Source organism: Canis aureus, chromosome 25 (assembly GCF_053574225.1).
Source record: "Canis aureus isolate CA01 chromosome 25, VMU_Caureus_v.1.0, whole genome shotgun sequence".
In the NCBI taxonomy this organism is placed as follows: Eukaryota; Metazoa; Chordata; class Mammalia; order Carnivora; family Canidae; genus Canis; species Canis aureus.
Genome location: NC_135635.1, coordinates 19,222,544 through 19,244,200, shown reverse-complemented (window position 1 = coordinate 19,244,200; position 21,657 = coordinate 19,222,544). Strand labels below are relative to the sequence as shown.

Here is a 21,657-nt window from a genome sequence, read left to right as displayed (position 1 = left end):
GATGAGAGAAACAGAATAAGCAGCAGGATGGTGCTTACTCTTTAATAGGAAATGGAGCACAAATTACAAAATATAGTACCAATTACTTTTTTTCCTTTCAACTGGATTTTTTTTTTTTTAACTAAGGAGCTTTTCCATGAGGCAACCTTATCTTTACATGTTCATATATATTTAGAAAATGAGGCATCTTTTAGTTTCTAAGGGCGTATTTGCTCTGGACTTCAAAGTAGGGAGCTGGGTAGCCGCCCAGGACCCCCAACTATATAATACTGGTGTCACCATTTCTTTGTTTCAATATATTCTGTTCAACTGTCCAAAAGACTGATTGGGACAAAACAGCTTCTTTATGGGGCTAAAACAAAATTAAACTTCTCTGTTCTGAGGTATTGCCGCTAAAAAAAAAAAAAAGGAAATGTCTTTCTAGATTCCTAAGGTAATGCATTTCTCAGTTTGTGTTTGGGAATATACCTAAATGGTGTCTAAAGTCAAATATAGGGCATGTGATAGTATATGGGACAGAAAGACTGGGGACCGCCAGAATGGGAAATGAGACACAAAAACAAGAAGACGAGACCAATCATCAAATGAGAAGTTGCTGAGGGAAAAAGATCAAGGATTCTTTTTTTAATTCGACATATTTTTATTGTGTACAATTCACCCTTTTAACTATTTTTACGGACACAACTCCACGGCATAAAGTACACTCACCTTGTTGTGTACCCAATACCACTACCTGTCTTCAAAACTTTTGCATCTTCTCTAGCCCAAACCCTGTGCCCAGTAAACAATAACTTTCCATTGCTTCCTCTCCTTCCTTGCCCCTGGCAACTATCATCCTTTCTTCTGTTTCTCTGAATTTGATTACTCTAGAAATCTCATATAAATGAAGTCATACCATATTTGTTCTTTTGTGACTGGCTTATTTCACTTAGTGTGACGTCTTCAAGGTTCAGCTGCTTTGGAGCATTTGTCAGAATTTCCTTCTTTTTAAGGCTGAATGAGAGTCCATCAGATGTGTATACCACATTCTGTTCATCTATTCGTCTTACAATTGACACTTGAGTTGCTTCTATCTTGCAGATATTGTGAATAATGCCTCTGTGAGTAGAAGGGTATAGATATCTGAGCCAGGGAATTTTTTATTAGCAATGTAAGGAGGAAATTGAAGCAACATGCTGCTGAAGGAAAATTTGGCCAACATTAGACAAAGTGTAATAGTATGATGCTATTACAATCCTTGAAACACCCCAGTTTTTATGAAAAGGGAAAATGAGGCCATTTTGTTTACAGGGGGGCCAATATCATTTGGTTGAATATAAAGATGAAATTGAATATGACCAAAGTATATTGAATTAAAGTAGAGGAAGACATTAATTATAAGTAGGGAAATCAGGAAATGCTTCGCAAGATGGTGGCTTTCAGCTACACTTGACCTTTCTCAACCAAGACTGCCTCCTGGATGGGAATGACCTTGGCATCGTGGCCTTGGAAAATCAGGAGGAGAAGTTTCCCAGTGTGTTCAGTAAACTCTGCTTGGTTCATAAAGTTTAACCTCTAGAGAGTATCAATTTTTCATTATGCAGCTTTAGTTACACATGCAGAGTGGTTCAGAGAACTGATCTCTATCTTCCCTTGCCTATCCTCTCAGCTCTCCTGATTTCACTTAGAATGCATGACTGGGTGATGGGCACTGAGAGGGGCACTTGATGGGATGAGCACTCGGTATTATTCTATATGTTGGCAAATTTAACACCAATAAAAAATAAATTTAAAAAAATTAAAAAAAAAAAGAAATGTAATGCACTAAAAAAAAAGGAATGCATGATTGTATTCAAACAATTCTTCCAGGAAATACCACACATATGAGTGAGTGCAAACGCTCCTTGCCCTAATACCCTATGCCCACTCTTCACCAAGATAAATCTTAGAATACAACTTTTCCTCCATTTAAAGACGGGAAGTGAGAACTGACAAAGGCCTATAAAGGGCACAGGAGACTTTTGGTAATTAAAAGGTTCTAAATGTGTAATTTAAATAGGCTCCGAGAAGAAATGGAACCTTCCAGGAGTGTTTGAAATGGCAACTCTCTAATGCAACAGCAGCAGGCAGTAATGGAAAATCCTGCTTTGGCAGAAAAAAAGAAACAGGTTTCATCATTAAAGGTGTGGTAAAAAGATTTTGTAAATTAATGCATAAATCAGTCAACCTGTATTTTAATTAACTTAGCCAAAAACGCTAGGGACAAAAAAATTGTCAGAGTTTAGAATGAAGTGTAAATCACTCACTAAGGGGGATCCCTGGATGGCTCAGCGGTTTGGCCCCTGCCTTCGGCCCAGGGCATGGTCCTGGAGTCCTGGGATCAGGACTCCCATCATGGAGCCTGCTTCTCCCTCTGCCTGTGTCTCAGCCTCTCTCTCTCTCTCTCTGTGTCTCTCATGAATAAATAAATAAAATCTTTAAAAATAAATAAATAAAAAATAAATCACTCACTAATTTTATAATAATAATACACATACAGAAAAGTGCAGAAACTATCGGTACACAGTTTAGTGAGTATTTACAAGTGAACATATCCATGTAACTGCTGTCCAAATCCAGAAAGTGAACGTTATTAGCACTCTAGAAGGCTCTGACTTGTTACCCCCCATTACTCTCTGCCCCATCCCCAAAGATAACCACTTTTTCTGACTTCTATCACATTGATTAATTTTGCCTGTTTCTGAACTTTACATAAGTAGAAAGAATATAGATTGAATTATATAGTACTCTTTTGTGTCTGGCTTCTTTTGCTCACCATTATTTTTGTGAGATAAATCCATAATGTGTAAATGTCTAGATTTTTCTTTCTATATAGTGTTCCATTGTGTAGATATACCACAATTTCATTTTGATTCTTTTATTGATGGACATTTGCATAGTTTCCAGGAAAGGACTATTACTAATAGAGCAGCTATAAGTATCCTAGTACATTCCAGGTTTGGGTATATATACATTTCAGTTGGGTACATGCCTAAGGGCAGAACTGCTGGTCATAGATGATGCACATGTTCAGCTTTAGCAGATACTACAAAAAGTTTTCAAAAAAAAAAAAAGTTTCCAAATGGTGTGCCAATTACAATTTCATCTGCAGTGTACAAAAGTTCGAATTGCTCCACATCCTTGTCAACACTTGATATTTTCCATCTTTTCCATTTTAGCCATGCTGGTGCTAATTTATGTTTCTATTATAACTAATAAATTTAGCCTGTTGGATATCCTCTTTTGCAAAGTACCCTTTCAAGCTTCTACCCATTTTTTTATTGGTCTGTCTGTCTTATTGATTTGTAACGATTTTTATACATTGGCATATATTCAGAAAATATCTGTGTGGCTGTATGAGTTCTCTGTCAGGTAGAAGTTTTACAATTATCTTTTCCCATTCTTTAGGTTGCCGTTTTACTCTCTTGATGCCTTTTGGTGAATAAAAGGTTTTTTTTTTTAAGATTTTATGTATTTATTCATAAAGGACAGAGAGAGAGAGAGAGGCAGAGGCACAGGCAGAGGTTAGAAACAGGCTCCTTGCAGGGAGCCTGATGCAGGACTCAATCCCAGGACCCTGGGATCACGACCTGAGCCAAAGGCAGATAGATGCTCAACCACTGAGCCACCCAGGTGTCCCATGAATAAAATTCTTTAAATACCCACCATTTGCTTCAACGTGGATGGAACTGGAGGGCATTATGCTGAGTGAAATAAATCAATCGGAGAAGGACAAACATTATATGGTCTCATTCATTTGGGGAATATAAATAATAGTGAAAGGGAATAGAAGGGAAGGGAGAAGAAATGGGTAGGAAATATCAGAAAGGGAGACAAAACATAAAGATTCCTAACTCTGGGAAACGAACTAGGGGTGCTGGAAGGGGAAGAGGGCGGGAGGTGGGGGTGAATGGGTGACGGGCACTGAGGGGGGCACTTGATGGGACGAGTACTGGGTGTTATTCTGCATGTTGGCAAATTGAACACCAACAAAAAATAAATTTATTATATAAATAAATAAATATTCAAAAAATAATTTAAAAAAATAAAAAATATAATAATATACATTATCATTTTTTTTCTTGATGGTTACTTTTTGGAGTCCTTTTAATATTTTTCCACTAAAAACTTTTTTGCTTTTTTTTATATTTAGATCTGGAATCCATATGGAACCGACTTATGTCTTGATATTAGGTAGGGATTAAGATACAGATGCATATGTGTGTCTGTTTTGCTTGGTAGCATTTATTTTTAAAAATCCCTTTCCCAATCATCCTGCATTGTCATCTTCCCAGTATAAGAACCATCCCAATATAAGATCCATTGATCTTATGTTTGGATCTGTTTTCCCGGTCTCTAATCTATTCCATTCATTGGTATATTTATCTTTAATACTATGCTGTATTATTTACTATAGCTCTATAAAGGTCTAGCTATCTAGTAGTATAATTCTTTCACATTTGTTATTTTCCTCCTTCAGGATTACAGTAACTATTCTTGGTTCTATGCATTTCTATACTCATTTTAAAATAACTTTTATCAGGGTGCCTGAATGGTTCAGTTGGTTAAATATCCTACTCTTGGTTATAGCTCAGGTCATGATTTCATGAGTCTTGAGATCCAGCCCCAAGTTGGGCTCAGCACTCAGTGGGGAGTCTCCTTGAAGTTTCTCTCCCTCTGCCCATCCCTCACCTCTAAAATAAATAAATCAATCCTTAAAATGATTTTTATCAATTTCCATAGCAAAATATGCTATTTCAAATTGTGTTAAATCTATGGTTTAATACAGAAAACATTAACTTCTCTAACACATTGAATCTTGAATCATTAACATCACCTAACCCCCCCCTATTTATCTTGCTTTTCTCTAATTTCTTTCCGTAATGTTTCTAGTTTCAGTACAAAGTTTCCACATTTGTTTTCTACTTGTGCTGGTAAGTTGAAGCCCCACTGATTTTTGTAAATTGACTCCAGCAAATTTGCCAAATTGACTTGTATCCAGCAAATTTGCCAAATTGACTCTTATATGGTTTCTCTATGGATGATGATGGATTTTCTGTCTACACAATTATGTCACTTCTGAGTAATTCTATCTCTTATTTTCCTATTTCTATACATCTAAATATTCTGCACTTGCCTACTGAACTGTCTGGTAGTACATTCAGTATAATGCTGAATAGAAGGATGCTAATGGGCATCCATGTTTCATTCCCAATCCTGAGTCCAAGCTTTTAATGTTTCATTTTTACTATGTGCAGCTTAGCTATATCATTTTTATAGGTCCCCTTTATCAGATTAAAAAGTTCTCCACTATTTTTCTAGTTTCCTGAGAAAATTTTGAGCTCTTGTTAAACTATGTTAAGTGTACTTTCTCTACTTGTGAGGAGATTGCATGGTTTCTCTCTTTTATTCTCTTATTGAGTTAAAATATATTCGCTGATTATCAATGGTAAATAGTCTTACATTCCTGAATAAACCAAAGCAGGTTATGATGTATTATCCTTTCCATATTTTACTACTCACAATTTTTTTTGGAATTTTTGCATATATGTTCTTGAGAAATTGAACTATAATTTTTCTTTCTTATGATGTCCTTGTCATGTTTTGGGATCAAGCTATGTTGATCTAATAAAACAAAATGGAAAGTGTTTCCACTTTTTTAATTATCTAGGAGCACTAACGTAAGATTAGTATTTGTTCCTCCTTAAATATTTAGTAAAATCCACTAGTGAGTCTATCTGAGTGATCCTGATACTCTTTTTTGGAAAGGTTTTTAATTATGCACTCAATTTAATAGTTATATGGCTATTCCAGTTTTTCATTTTTTCCTTTTATTTTTTAAAATTGAATTTTGCTAAGAATCTGTCCATTTTATCTACCTTTTCAAAATTCATTGGCATAAAGTTCATAGTAAAATCTTATTACTGTCTTTGTAATGTCTCCAGAATCTGCTTTAGTGACTATTCTTTCATTCCTGATGTTAGTAATTTTATTTCTCTTTCTCTATATCTCTCTTTCTGTCTCTCCTTACTCTTTACCCTCTTAGCCTTGATGCACATTTGTTAATTATATTGTTTTTCTTTTAAAGAATCAACCTTTGGAGTTTTTTTTACATTTTTTATATTTACATTTTACATTTATTTATCATTTTATTTCTTCATTATTTTTTGCTATGTCTTTATGATTTTCTTCCTTTTGCCTTTCATTATATTTAGTTCCTTCTTTTTGAGGTGGATGCATTGCTTTTTAATCTTCCTTCCTTTTGTATCTACTTTATGGCTATAAATTCCCTTGTGATCACTGTCTAGTCCACTAGATTTAATATATGTTTATTATGATTTGGCATAAAATATTTTCAAATTTCTGTTGTAAATTTTTCTTTGACCATGGGTCATTTATAAGCACATATTCCTTATTTTTTAAAGGCAGAATTTTCCTTTTTAAAAAAAATATTTTATTTATTTATTCATGAGAGACACAGAGAGAAAGGCAGAGACATAAGTAGAGAGAGAAGCAGGCTCCCTGCTGGAAGCCTAATGAGTGACACAATCCCTAGACCCTGGGATCACAACCTGAGCCAGGAGCAGATGCTCAACCACTGAGCTACCCAGGTGCTCCCAATAAGGAATTTTCTTATTATTTGTTTATACACTTCTAGCCTAACTGTCTCATTGTGCCAGCTGAAACTTTTAGTACAATATTGAAAAGAAGTAGTACCTTGTCTTATTTCCAATATTGTGAATAACTGTTCTGTATTTTTCCTTTAAGTAAAATGTTTGCTACAGGATTTTTTTAGATATATATTACCATGTTAAGAAAGCAGAACATGTAATCCTAATCATTATGATATACTTCTTTCACTAAGTAATATTCAGAGTATTTTACTTTATTCCACTTGTCTCCTAAACTTGGCCTAAGTTAAGAAAGCTCTCCTTTAAAAAAAAAAAAAAAGGAGTTTATTCATTTATTCATGAGAGACACAGAGAGAAAGAGAGGCAGAGACACAGGCAGAGGGAGAAGCAGGCCCCACCCAGGGAGCCCGATGTGGGACTGGATCCCGGGAGCTCAGGATCACGCCTTGAGCTGAAGTCAGACACTCAACCACTGAGCTACCCAGAAGTCCCTAAGAAAGCCCTCCTTATGAAGAACAGGGCTTCCAAACCAAGACACATCCCAATATTTTAATTTTCTGCACCCACAATGGATTTCTCTATAAACCACTTCTTTAGAAAGAAAGTAACTTGTTCCTCTGCTGTGGGATTCCGAGAAACATGTTTCTGGGTCATTTCAGATCTGAGAGCTGATGAGGACCCAGGGGTGAATCTTAAGACGTGGTATTTTTGCATTGTTTTCCACTGTAATTGGGCATTTATTGCCTTTACCCTCCTCCATTCCCCATGTCCCCTCCACAGACACACTTCCACCAACAGAGAAAGAGGATCCCCTATCCATCACCCAAGTCATATTGTTTCCTTATCCTATGGTATCTGCATTGCAACTTCTATGTTTGTGGGCTAAAGAGATCCATTCAGTCCCTTTTTTTTCTTTTAAGATTTTATCTATTTATTTTAGACAGGGTGGGGAGCCCAACTCAGGGTTCGATCTCACAACTCTGAGATCATGACCAGAGCCAAAATCAAGAGTAGAGTGCTCAGTTGACAGAACCACCCAGGCACCCCGGTTCGGTCCCTTTCTACTTCCTAAAGTGATTTTCCATTCTCAGAGATCAGCAAATGAAATATTTATGTGAGTAACAACTTCTGCAAGTACCTATTTAGTGCAGAGAAAGTAAAGAAACAGTTTGTGCTCCCCTATTACCCTCAGGCACTAAGCAGAACATCGCTAATCTTTCACAGAATAGAGTCTGACTATCCTTCCCAACACAGCCCGCTGAACTTCCTTCAAGAGCATTTCTTCCTTACGACTGGGGCAGATACCTACTCCTCTCCTCTGTAAAAGATCTTTACTGTTAGCCCTAAAGTTGGGAAGCCCTTTGGTGGAGGGTGTAAACTTTAGGTTTCTTCTTATAAACAAGTATAGGATCTCTTTTCAGCCACCCTCTAAAGAGTGGAAAACACTGTCCTTAATATAGCACGATAATATCTTCACTTTTTAAAATGTAGATTTCACTTTTCCTATAGTGAGAAAAATATCAGTATCTCAGAAAAATGGGACCAGTTGCCAAAACAGAGTTGTGTTTTTTAATGGGACAAGGGTTGAAATTCACTTGTATCCTTGATATTTTTAAATAGAAAAAAAAAATCAAAGCCAGATGATTCACTGTATTGTGATTGGTTTTCATTTCATTTCTTCCTCTTCAGTTTCCAATATTCATCTGTCCAGTCTAATCTCATAACTTGGAAGTTGTTAAAAGTCCTTTTTCTTTTCCATCTCTTTTCCTCATGCCTTAAGCTTCCAAGGCTTCTCTAATTAGATGAATAAGTGATAAATCTGTTCATGACTTGTGCAGCAAAGCAAAGGTCTTTCTCTCTCCAGGCTCCCACACATGCCTCCAGAGCAGAGCAAAGGCCTGGTTAGTCCTGGTTACTCCCAAAGAGGTAAAGGGAACTACATTATAGCTTAAATTGATTGTTCTCTTCTTTGGAGAATTGCTGGCAGCTTCTTTGAGTCATAAAATGCTTTGCATATATAGAGAGTGGGTTGAGTGATCCGCTGAGTAGGCAATCACGCATTCTGTAGAGAAATGAACAAAAGCCTCTTCTAACAAATGTGAGCGAGAATAAATCCTCTTTTTCTGCTCTTCTTGACTCCTATGAATACATTAGTGAAATGGTCATTCCCATAAAAATTAAAATCCACGTTAGTGTTCCAAAGATAGTTTTCACTGTATACACAGAAAAAAAAAATGGTACTGTGGAATAGCAATATATTGCATGGCACAAGGGGCCACATTTCTACCTTCCTGAATCCCATGACCTTAAAGACTGACTATTGGGTTGTGAGGAGACAGGTCACAGTTGCTAAGATGATCTCAGTTGTTTTGCTCGTGTCTGGATCTGCAAATACTCTCTGGGCCCCTCCAGTCTCTCTTACTTCCCTCTTGCCATCATTCTTTGCTGGCATTCAAGAACAAGCACATAAGGGACTGACACATGAGAGCCCCCCCCCCAAATTTAAGAAAACATGAAGGATTTGGGATGGAGTGGGGAGGCCAGTGCAGAAGAGCCAGCTTCTGTTCTATTTACTTCATGTGTATTTCTCAAGAGAAAGATGTTCCCTTTCCAGAGCCTGGGACCACCCAGGACAGTGAAGCAGTCTTGAGACAGGCGGCCTCGTCAGGTGGGCCTCCTTGGGCACAAGTTGTCTTACTTCTCAAGAGATTGGCTGAGAAATCCAGTCATGTTGCATAACAGATCCTGGGGCTTCAAATTTTAACACACACAGATTTCAGGAGGAGGGAAGGCGGACTTAGGGCAATCCCTATCACGTCCTCCTTTCCAAACTCCTTGCTGTTCTACTTGAATCCCCTCTTCTTATTTATTCCTTGGTGCCCCCACCCCCACTGCCACCAAGTCCCTGTAACAGCGCACTGACCTACTTGGAAGTTGGCTGCAGATCTGAGAATCCCAGTCCTTCCCCGGTTTCTGTGGTTGCCACATTCATTACTCATAAAAGACACAGGGAGTCCCAACTCTCCACGGAGCCTCTGGCCTTTACTTTACTTTATTTATTTGTTTATTGATTTTGCGGCAGCTCACACTGGAGCCCAGGGAGGGTCTGTCCACTCGACCAAGAAGGCGAGCATGGAAGCTTTGCTAGAAAGAGCCCTCAGTTCTAGCATCTCAATCAGTTGAGAGTTGGGTGCTCAGGGGGTTTTGTTTTGGTTTTGGTTCTTAAGATTAGCCCAACTAAAATGTTATATGTTTTCATGATTGTTCAACCATGTGTAATTTTTTAAAACATGAGTATTACTAGAAGCAAAGGAAATGAGTTTTCCTGCATGTGCAATATTTAAAAATAACAATGCCAAATGTAAATAAAAAGGGAAGGTACTTCCTGTAAGTTTGTGAAGGATTCTGAAAATAGCTTCAAGTCTGAGCCAATGTTAATACAGTTACACAGCCAGAATTTCCATGAAAGCATTGGTACCTTGGGTGTTTGTACTAGTAAAATTGTGCAAATATCTGCAGCCTGGATGCTCTGCTCACCACAGCTTGACTGTCCCGCACACGGTGACTTGAGATTCCTTAGTTCTCATGCCACTTTTTAACCCCCAATTAAAAAGGTGGCAGTCATGTACCTTGTGATGTCCAAAGACTTTCAAACCTGTGCTGTATTTTATAAAATAGCATGAAACCTGGCTGTGTCACTAAACCAACACACTGAAGGGGTTTTGATCATTCTGTGAGTATAGAGGTGTGTAAGTGTACATGGGGTGGGGGGGCAGGAGAACTTTCCTCTCCTCACCACACTGCCCTTTACAGTAGCTCCCTACATCATACAATAATGAAAGTCTTTCTCCATATCCAACAACACAGTCACCACTTTTCCAGGTATGTTCTCTTAATTATCTCATTTAATCTTCACAGAAATCCAATGCAGTACAGAAGCCAGAAACTACTATTTTCACTTCAGAGATGAGGGAACCCAAAAACTCAGAAAAGATAGAAAATTGAGTAATCCCTGAATGTTCAATTTCAAGGATGATTATAATTTTTAAAAAACTAAGGAGGCCACTTAGAGTAGAAAGTAGTATTTTTCCAAATGAGGATATTAAAGAAAATGCTCATAAATGCTCATCAATAATTATGATAATAGTCAACCCCACACACTGTAGCACGCACTTACCGTGGGCTATGACATTGGATTTCCTTGATGAGAATCCCAGTTTCATCACTTAGCAGCCATGAGACCTGGGCAAATCAGTTGACATCTTGGTGCATCCTCTTCCTCACCTTCAAGATCAAAGTAATAGCACCTATTTTATAAATTTGTTGTGAGTACTAAGTTAATATTTGTCAAGTGTGCAGGGCAATGTCTAGCTTAAGTAAGCACTGTTGCTATTTGTCAAATAAATAGTCTCATTTAGTCCCCACAACAGGCCAAAGAGATGAACAGCAAGGTTAACCAAATTACTGAAGGCCATACAGATAACAGATGGCAAAGCAATGCTCTCACCCAGAAAATGTAAGCCTAGAAGCCACAAACTTAAGGGCTATGCCACACGGAGCATTAGCCTTTCAATTTTCTATAAAAAGGGGACTTTTTACCCCTAAAATTAAATAGGATATGGCATTATGATAAAGGACACCTTTCCTAAGGAAAGACAATTAGAGATTATACAAAGGTATATATTCACATTTATATTTTTATTTCCTTAATATATATGCATACATATATATGTTTATATACACTAAATCGTATCTCTTTTAAAGTTTTTATTATGTAATAACAAAAACTTGGCTGTGGGTGGTACTGGCCTATGGAGAACATTGGCATTATTGATTTGGTTCACTGAACTAGGGGATCCTTGAACAAATTCTCTTGTGTGTCTCTGAAATCTACCCACTGTCTCTCAGCAAGCAAGGCACAGTAGCATCTGTGTGCTGGTTTTCCAGAAAGCAAATTCCAGATACTGTAACAAATAAAAGCTGTAATACTTCTTCTCGTCTTCTGCTGAGAAGAAAGAGTATAGGTCCCATGCAATCTGTGTCAAATAAATAATAGAATCCTGAGTAAACATTTCATGACCCTCCAAAAGATCTATCTACCTTCAAATGAGATATAATTAGGAACTCAGAATATACTCAATCTCCTACTACTGCTTTGAAGAAGCCATTGGTTGTCTCTATTCTTCATCCATAAGAATAAAGGCATAGTGGAAAGTCTAAGACCACTCAGACTTGAGATGAGACGAATCTTTCGGCAGAGGGATGAAACCTGTATGGATAATATTTGAATGGAATTTAATAATGGTTAGAGTAGAAAATAAAGATCAAAGAAAAACCTTTCCCTGGTCTCTTGGGACCTTGAATGTTCTGTCTCATTGTTTAAAATGACTCCTGATTTGGGTAAGGTCCTGAACAATTCTTCAAGCTTTCATGGCTAATAAAGTCAGAAAAACCTCCTGACCCTAGTTCAGGGGAACTCTTATCCCATGATACTGGGTCTTGGAGTTGGTGACTATCAGGACTTCGACACACAGTCTGGTGTTCTGGCAAACTCTTCCTGAAGGGCTTTCTTCAGCCTGATCTGATCCAGGGGACATAGAAATTACCATGTTCCCTATGGGTCCCAGAAAGACCATGGTTCTGGATGCTTTGCATCCAATCACACTGGATTTATTTTAAAAAGATTTCATTGCAGGAAAATGCATGTAACATACAATTTATCTCTTCACATTTAATTTTTTGTTTTGTTTTCTGAGGGTGGGGGAAGGGGCAGAGGGAGAAGGAGAATCTTAAGTAGGGATTGATCTCACAACCCTGAGATCATGACCTGAGCCAAAATCAAGAGTCAGATGCTAAAAAAAAAAAAAAAAAAAAAAAAGTCAGATGCTCAAAAGACTGAGCACCCAGGTACCCCTACCCTTTCACCATTTTAAGTATACACTTCAGGACAGTAAATATGTCTATAATGTTATGCAACTATCACCACCATCCATCTTCATCAACACTTTTAATCTTGTAAAGCTGAAACTCTATAACCATTAAAAAAAAATAATCCACCAAGCACTTGGCAATCACCCTTCCACTTTCTGCTTCTATGATCTTGACTACTTTAAGTGCCTAAGGAAAGATAATTAGAATCATACAGTATTTGTCTTTTTGTGACTGGTTTATTTCACTTAGTGTAATGTCCTCAAGTTTCATCCATGCCATAGCATATGTCAGAATTTCCACACTGGAATCTTCTTAAGGCTCAAAGAAAATATCCTATTTGCCTGATGTATTTGGGAGTACAGAAAAATGGCAAACTTTGAAGGCATTAGCAGGCCTCCCTACTTTTTCATCACAAACGCAGATGGAAATGCAGAAAATGTATTACTCATACAATTCTCATGGTTTGAAGGCTTTCACCTCTATTACCATAGCAGGTACTATCCTCTATGGTAAGTAATATTTTTACATCTCTGTTCTACCTTACAGTCTACTGTAATTCTGAACTTCCTGAAACACTGATTTCCTTCTGCCATTTCCTAACAAAAGAGAATGCATGGCTCTTTACCTGTGATTCCCTTTCTAATTTTTATGGCCTTCCATCCCCTGCCTATTCCCCTGCTCATGGCTTATCCAGTCTGACTTTGACAGTTTGATTTGTTTACAGTTCCTCCTCCCCTCTCCAACCTTGCCATGACTTCCCTCCAAGCAGAATGCACTTCCCCACCCTACTGATACTGGGCTTGGATATGTCAGTTTTGCCAAATGGAGTGAATGGAAGTGACAAGTTGTTAGTTCTGAGCCAAAGATTTAAAAGGCATGGCAAGATTCTTTGGGCCCTTTTGAGCTTCTGGCATCTTCTATTACAGAGCATGTGCCAAGTTGTCAGAGATCCTGCAGCTTGAGTCCTAGGATGAGTAAATATGGCTTGTAGCCTAGAGTTAAATCCAGATGAACCCAGGAAATCTTAGCCAAACTCAGCAGAGGCATACCTAATCTGTGGACTCATGAGCAAGAAATAAATTGTTGTTGGTGCAGTCTATTAAGATTTGGGGCTTGTTTGATACACAGCAACATTGCAGCAAAACTGACTGATACACTAACCTCAAACTATACTCTTCATCTTGAGATATGTCTCTTGCTCTAACTTAGCTTTCTGGTCTCCAAATATACCAGACTTCTCTCTGCCTCAATTATGATCCTTGTGCCCTTTCCCTCCTCTACATTTGTAAATCCCAGGTCAAGCTCCCCTTCACATGTGAGATTTTCTCTAAATTTCCCTCTACAATTTGTAAACGTGTCCTCAAGTTTAATATGGACTGAAATCAATACCTTTTTATTCTGATTTATTTCATTTCTAAATAAAACGATTGACTCATCTTCGCCTACCATTCTATTTCATGACACCTTGTTGAGAAAGTAGATTATCAATATAGTAGAAAATACTTTGGCATTGAGTCAAAAGGCAAGGGTCAAATCTTGCTTCTGATTAGAAACTTGAGCAAGTTACACAATCTCTCTGAGCATCAGTCTCATCACCTTCAAAATGGTGGCTATAATATCAGATTTAGAGGAAAGCATAAATAAGATGAAGTACACTCCATGCTCTACACCCCTTCCTCACTTACATTCACTAATGTCCACCCCATTCCAATCACTTTGTTTTATTACTTCTGTTGTGAAGAAAAAAAAAATCCTTTCACACAGATGATTGAAATAGATTTTCCATGAATTTTTATCAAATAGAAAAAAACAAATCAATCACTTTTCTAGTATTTTATGTGACATCAAATTTAAGCCCAGAAGTGCTAAGATTCATGTTAACTATAGTAGAAAGTTAATATATATTTCCTTCTTTGCGGTCTAACCTAGAAGACAAACTAACAAGCCCACTTTAAAATTATTAGAAAACAATTAAAACATAAATTATATGGTCTGGATTTTTTTTTTAAAGATTTTATCTATTTACTCAAGAGAAAGAGCACATTTACTTGGGAGGAGGAGCAGAGAAAGAAGAGATACTAGCTCTCCATTGGGGAGGGGGCATGTCTTAGAGCTCCATCCTAGGACCCCAAGTTGTAACCCGAGCCAAAGGAAGATGCTTAACTGACTGAGCCACCTAGGCGCCCCATATATTTTTTAAAGTTCAATAAAAATAAGTAATCCAAGTAGTCTAAGAAGTGAAAAAGTTTTTAAGAAAGCACTTGGGCTGAATATTATATCTGTAATATCAGGGTAGGCAGAAGGCTGAAAGAAAGGTGTTCCAGGTAGGGTGTGAATAACATCAATGAAGCCCAGTGGTAAAGGAATGGGACAGTTTATGCAAAGACAGTAGAAATATCAATCTAGAGGAATGGCTTTATGTACCAACCAGAAAACAAAATGAGATTTTTTTAATATAATGGGGCCAGATTAAGAAAAACCAGGAACAACAGTTCTGGTTATTTCAGCAACAACAACTGGGACTTTATGTTGCTGCTAAGAGTAAACTATTATGTGTTCTTGGAAAGAACAATGATCTAAAGGATAGACAGATAATAAATATAGTTTATTATTCTCTCAGCTCTTGATAATTATACAAAAGTATGCTGCATTTGTTAGCACTTCTACTTTTTTTTTTTCTCCCTCTTAGAGCCAGAAATGTATTTCCCTCAAGTGTAGACCTAGCAGAGGTAAAAACCTTTTTAATCAACCTTTCTAAGAATTATAGTAAATAATGATATCTTTTTTAAGATTTTTTTTATTTGTTCATGAAAGACACAGAGAGAGAGGAAGAGACATAGGCAGAGGGAGAAGCAGGCTGCCCACAAGGAGCCCAACGTGGGACTGGATCCTGCACCCCTGGGATCACTCCCTGCCAAAGGCAGATGCTCAACTGCTGAGCCACCCAAGTGTCCCTGATATCTTTTTTTTTCCCCTGATATCTTTTGAAATAATTTTTAAAAATCACAGACTTGGAGTGCCTGGGTGACTCAGTTGGTTAAGTGTCTGCCTTCAGCTCAGGTCATGATCTCAGGGTCCTGGGATCCAGGTCCACAGGAGGCTCTGTATTCATTGGGGAATCTGTTTCTCTTCCCCCCCCCCCCCCCCCCCGCTGCTTCTACCCTGCCCCTACCCCTGCTCATGCTCTCTCTCTCAAATAAATAAATAAAATCTTTTTAAAAAATAAACACAATCTTTTAGTATTTATAGTATATTGGTACTAATTCTTTTCCTCATTCCCTATATATCCCATATAAATCCCCTCTAGAGAAAAGCAGGAAGGATGAAGGAAATTCTATAAATGTATCTCATGATAAAAAACTATAATACTTAGTAATTTGAAACCCTTTATATCATGATGATCTTTGTCAATTGGGCAAACCATATTTACAAGTTCATTATGTGTATATTAATCTATGTTTGAAATGTAGATTTTTATCCTTTTAATTTGTAAAGTTCTCTTAAAGACAATTTTTTTTAAAGCTTTATTTATTTGAGATAGAAAGAGAGAGCACAAGCAGGGAGGAGGAGCAGAGGAAGAGGGAGAAGCAGACTCTCCGCTGAGCAGGAAGCCCAAGGTGGGGCTCAATCCCAGGACTCCGTGATCACAACATGAGCCAAAGGCACACACTTAATCAACTGAGTTAACCAGGTGCCCAAAGACAATTTTTTAGAATAACCATGGAGGCCAGATGATAAAGAGTTGATTTTGATAGAATTCCTCACAATATTGATAGAAAGATTGAGGTTTGAATGTCCCTGAAAATCATATTCCATCTCTCTAAAATTGGCTGGTAGATCAGAAAGCCTTAAGCTGTGACTTACTCTTCTCTCTGTCAGCAGTCATAAGGAGAGAGACCAGTGTTTCTTTTAAAACTTCTTGGCTTTTCTAATATATTCTTACTCTGAAAACAAAGGAAAAATCCCCTCAGTTACTTTGCCAAAATGTGAGTCTGATGTTAACATACATTGGCTGAACAATAGACAACATAGTAACAATAAGGAAAACTGATTTGTGGATGAAAAGAGAGATGACAGATACTGTTTGGTTTCATTGTCTTTTTCCTTTGCTGCAACTTCTTTTCTCTCTCCCTAGACCTGAGTCATAGTGACATTAGGACTCCCAGTTTCAGTGCCAAATCCTATAAACGATCCCATTCATGCCATGCTAATGCCATGCTGTGGTGGGCAGGCTCAGCACAGCTTCCTACTCTGAAGTTTGCTTATGTTGCTCCCCCACTCCTGTTATATACCACATGGGACAAAATCCCAAAAACTTGATAGAAATTTTTATTTCTCAGTCCGAAACTAGTCACCTTTGATATCAATGAGTATAATACCCAGAGGGAGGAAAAAAAAAAAAGAATGATTACAGAATAATTGAAATGTTTTCACAGTGGATAATTGCATACTCAGTGAACTGGCTTAGGGGATCCTTTGTGCGAAAGGCTGCCAAAATAACAAAAAAAAAAAAAAATGGGAGAGCTAAAGAAAAGAATATGGTGCTTTAAATCCGCTCTCTTAAATCTGAACATATGCTCTATCAGAAGTAAATGTATGCTAAATCTGATGCGGATTGTAATAGCTTCTGCTCCTAAATCTCTGAAGAGAGAATATTGATTTCCAGTTTGCTTTAATCCACTCCAAAGGGGAGCTTAGGACCGCTACTTATTCCTGGTATCAAATGCTTTATAGTAGTTTCCTATAAAGGAACATTCCAGAGAAGCTTCAGGGAAGAAAAAGGGTCAAAAATCTAGGGTGACAATGAATATCATGCCTATCTATAAAAAAGTTAGATCTAATCTTCAAGGATTCATTCTTTCCCGGTTTAACCCTATCTTTCCAATTCGTTCTAGCCTAACCTCTTCAGTTCACTTCACTGTTCCTGTCAATCCTCATCCCTTTTGACCTGCTCTTTCCCTTTATTATGAGAACCACATTTCCAGCCCATGGAATTTTTCCATTCTCTGGCAATTTTTAGCTTATAAACCTTCGGGTACCAACTATCTTGTTGTAATCTCTTCTTTTTGGGTTTGAAGGTATTTTCTGTGATGTCTAATACAATGCTATCTATGTGCCTAGCAGATATTCATTCATTCCTAAGAGACCACTGGACCGCTTTGTAAAGTGCCAGGATAAATTGAACTTTTATAAGAACACCAAAGTCCTACAACAACAGATTCCGGGCAAACACATTGATAACATATTTAAACGACAGGCACTCAAATATCCACACACTACTTATTTTCAGTAGCAGGAACCTAGACATAGCCAGCGTAGAATTTGCAGAGGTGGGGGCAAGGATGGGGAGGAGGTTGTGGCTGGAGGAGATGGAATCCTAGGATGAGCCAAATAAAACTTTAAGCTGAATCCTTGATTTCTCAGTGGCAGGTATGGCTCAGCAAATAAGGATTACCCTTGGAAATATTTAATAAAAACACCCTGTTCTGTTCTGCTCAGTGGTGTTAGGAGGTAGACCACACTGTTGGGTATAGTCAAGCATTGCGCTTGTTGTTCAGAAATCTGTGTATTCTTTACAGCTCAATCAGTCACACCTAGGGAAAACATTCTCCCCTGGATTTCTCATCTGAAAACTGAGTGAGCGGGGTAGCACCTTTCTTACCTGCCACACAGTGTGGTTTTAAATTCAAATGATGGAACCCAGAGTTTAACAAAGAAGGGGCACCCAAAAAGCATTTGTTGAGTGAATAAGAAGGATGACAATTTAACTTGACCACATGTGACTGTGCATCATGCAAATTATTCGATACTATCCTCGTTAAATCAGGAAAACAGAACCAGGTATTTTCTGAGACCTTTTCACATTTCACCTTTTTTTCATGTTCTAATGTTGCTGTTATTATTTCCTGTGATTACATCTATAGCATAATTTTTAAAAGGAAAGGGAAATTTAAAATAATCTGTATAATTACTACCACTTCAAAGAAGTAGAAGGAAGAGATCACACCCCATCTCTTAAGTATGGCCTACTCAGTGACGTCTTTTCCAAGAGTATATCATAAAAAGGGGGGAAAAGAGTAATTTTACAGTAGTTACACACTACTTCAGCCAAATGGTCATGGTTGACATCAACAGGACTAAGTCGTGCTGTTAATATGTACCCTTGATAGTGGTGCTTATACTCTGTCACCTTCCTCCCCCAAAACTTACAACACCATTCGAATAATGAGATAAACATCAGACACCCCAAACTGAAGGAAATTCTACCAAACATCTTACCAGTCCACCTCAAAATTGTCCAGGTCATTGGGACACCTGGGTGGCTCAGCAGTTGAGCATCTGCCTTTGTCTCAGGGCGTGATCCTGGACTCCCCAGATCTAGTCCCACATTGGGATCCCCTCAAGGGATCTTTCTCTGCCTGTGTCTCTGCCTCTCTCTCTCTGGGTCTTTCATAAATAAATAAATAAAATCTTAAAAAAAAAATTACCCAGGTCATCAAAAATAAGGAAAGTCTGAGCAGCTGTCACAGTGCAGAGGATCTTAAGAAAATATAACCAGTAAATGTAATTGCTATCAAGAGGGGGAATCTTGAGTAGAAAAAAAGAACCATACATTAAAAACAACAACAACAACAATAAACAAAAGAAATGTGAATAACATATGGACTTACATTAAAAAATAATTTAGCAAAAAAAAAAATTAAAAAAAAATTAAAAAAAATAATTTAGCTTCATAATGTATCAATATTGGTTCATTAGTTGTGATAAACACATCACATTAGTGTGAGATATTAACAGCAGAGCATCCTGGATGCCAGGTGTATGGAGACTCTACTCTCTTTGCCACCTTTCTGTAAATATAAGATTTTTACAATAAAAGCTTATTTAAAAAGATCAAAGCCTTGATCTCTCAAGTTAACTCCAAGGGGGTCCACGTTTGCTCTGCCTACTTGGTATAAAACCTGGGCACAGCGGCCCTGTCCTTTTTTGAAATACTGACTCCTGAGTTCTTTATTTTTTTAGAATTTATTTATTTATTCATGAGAGACACACAGAGACAGGCAGAGACACAGGCAGAGGGAGAAGCAGGCTCCATGCAGGGAGCCCAATGAGGGACTCGATCCCAGGACCACAGGATCACGCCCGGAGCCGAAGGCAGACGCTCAACCACTGAGCCACCCAGGTGTCCCTGACTCCTGAGTTCTGATTGGGATCCATGTGTATGTATGTGTTTACCTTATCTCATATCAAGTAGTTTCTGTTTCATGTACATTAATTAAAACAAGACTATTTTGTAGATGCCAATTTAGACATATTTACTCCCTTCTTATTTAGTAAATAATATGACTATGTTGTGACTAATATAGTATACGGCTCTTCTGGGAAGCATTATTATATATAGCTCAAGCATCCAGAATGCTGCCTGAAACATTTTAGACAAAGAATGATAGTAAGTGAAGTTAAAAACAAAACACTAGGTAGGAATTTAAAGAATTAGACCCTTGGTCCTATCTCTGTTACCAAATCGTTGGGTGACTTAGATAAATCTGATCATATGTCTGAGCAGATGTTTTATTTTAAAGAGATATATTGGGGTTCTGGTCATTCACCTGGAAAGTAGTGTTCATTGGTGCTCACCCCAATTTAATGCCACTTGAGAAAGTTCCCTGAATATATGTTTTTTATGACTCCTTGTTACAAAAAGAGGAACTGGTTGTTTGGCTGCAAGGCAGAAATTATATTCCCAAAGCTGGAGCTATAAGCACAGTCACTAGTACTGGACAGGAAAAAACACACACAGGCGCGTGTGTGCACACACACCCACCCACCACCACCCACACTGCTTAAGAAAAGTGACTGGATCCACAGAGGCTCTTTCCATTCCTCCATACTTGTTGAAAAGTTTGAGGTGCTAGATGCTACAATCTACTATTTATCTTGGCTTAAAAAAAACAAGAGCAGAGTAATTCTATTCTGTGTTCCTTAAATAGGTGTGGAGGCTGTATGTATGTGCCTAGTCCTTAGATTTTCTCTTTAGTGCTGAAACATTAGTTCCCTTCTTTATTAATGAGGCATCAGGGGATGACAGAGGTGATTTTTTGGTTGAACTTTCATTGTCTTAATTGCAAATCCAGCATCTGATGCCTCCATTGATTCCTGCAAGAGCCAGGGAGCATATCTCCTCGTCAAAGTAACTGTGCCACTAAAGAGACAGCACTCTGGGAACAGTCATTTAACATGAGTAAAAACAGAATTTCATTTAAGAAAAATCAAAGAAGTAATTCACAAATGATTCCCACAACTCTTTGGAGAAGCTTGGGCAGCCACAATAAGTTTATCATGTTGTTGATACAGACAACAGTCTAAACCACCCCGGGGGTCTGTGGGAAATCAAACCCCAGGGGGCGGGGTAGATAGAAGCTTTCTGGGAGAAATTCCCAGGCAACTGTGAGTGTGGTTCTAAATGAGACTGGTGGGAATTTCCAACATAGACGGCACTTTGGGGGGCCGGGGCAAGACAGAAAATCTTTTTCTTTTGGACTGGGGCTGGGAATATTTCTTTCAAGCAAAATCTAAGCACCCACCAGTTGGACGGGTTGCTTAGAGCCAAGTTATAAATGATTAATTTTATCAAGGAAAAGAAACAGTGCCTCTTTGCTAAGCTTTGTAACGGGGTTCATATAAATTTGCGTAAAATATTATGTGGGATTAGCGTAGCCAGCCAGGAATTGAGCTACAGGAGCCAAGTGGAGGGTGGGAGCTTAGCCAACAGGAGAAGCAGGAGATGAAGTGGATCAAGCTCGCCAAGCCAAGGAGGCCAGCCAAACCAGAGCTACAGTAGCATAGAAATGAGAAGTGAGAGTCTGGCTCATCTGAGGGGTGTTATCATTATTAGTATTGCTGTTGTTGTTTATGAAATAGAGTTTCATCCCCTCTTTCCCCCAAATAATATTCTCCTTACATTCAAGTTTAATAAGAATATACGATTACTAAAGATGACAACAGGGAAGTTCATTTGCTTTTTAGGTTAAGTTCGACCTAGCAAAGAGATCCAGCAGGTTGGGAAGTGGAAGAG

At 38.0% G+C, this 21,657-nt stretch overlaps 1 long non-coding RNA gene across 1 annotated transcript in view; it reads left to right on the top strand.

Annotated features, from left to right (window-relative positions):
* LOC144297040 (uncharacterized) overlaps positions 1-9,829 on the top strand; it is a 34,863-nt gene extending 25,034 nt beyond the window's left edge. The window contains exon 6 of the long non-coding RNA XR_013364075.1: positions 9,733-9,829. This is a non-coding gene — a long non-coding RNA (uncharacterized LOC144297040). The remainder of the gene's footprint in view (positions 1-9,732) is intronic.
* The last annotated feature ends 11,828 nt before the right edge of the window (positions 9,830-21,657 follow it).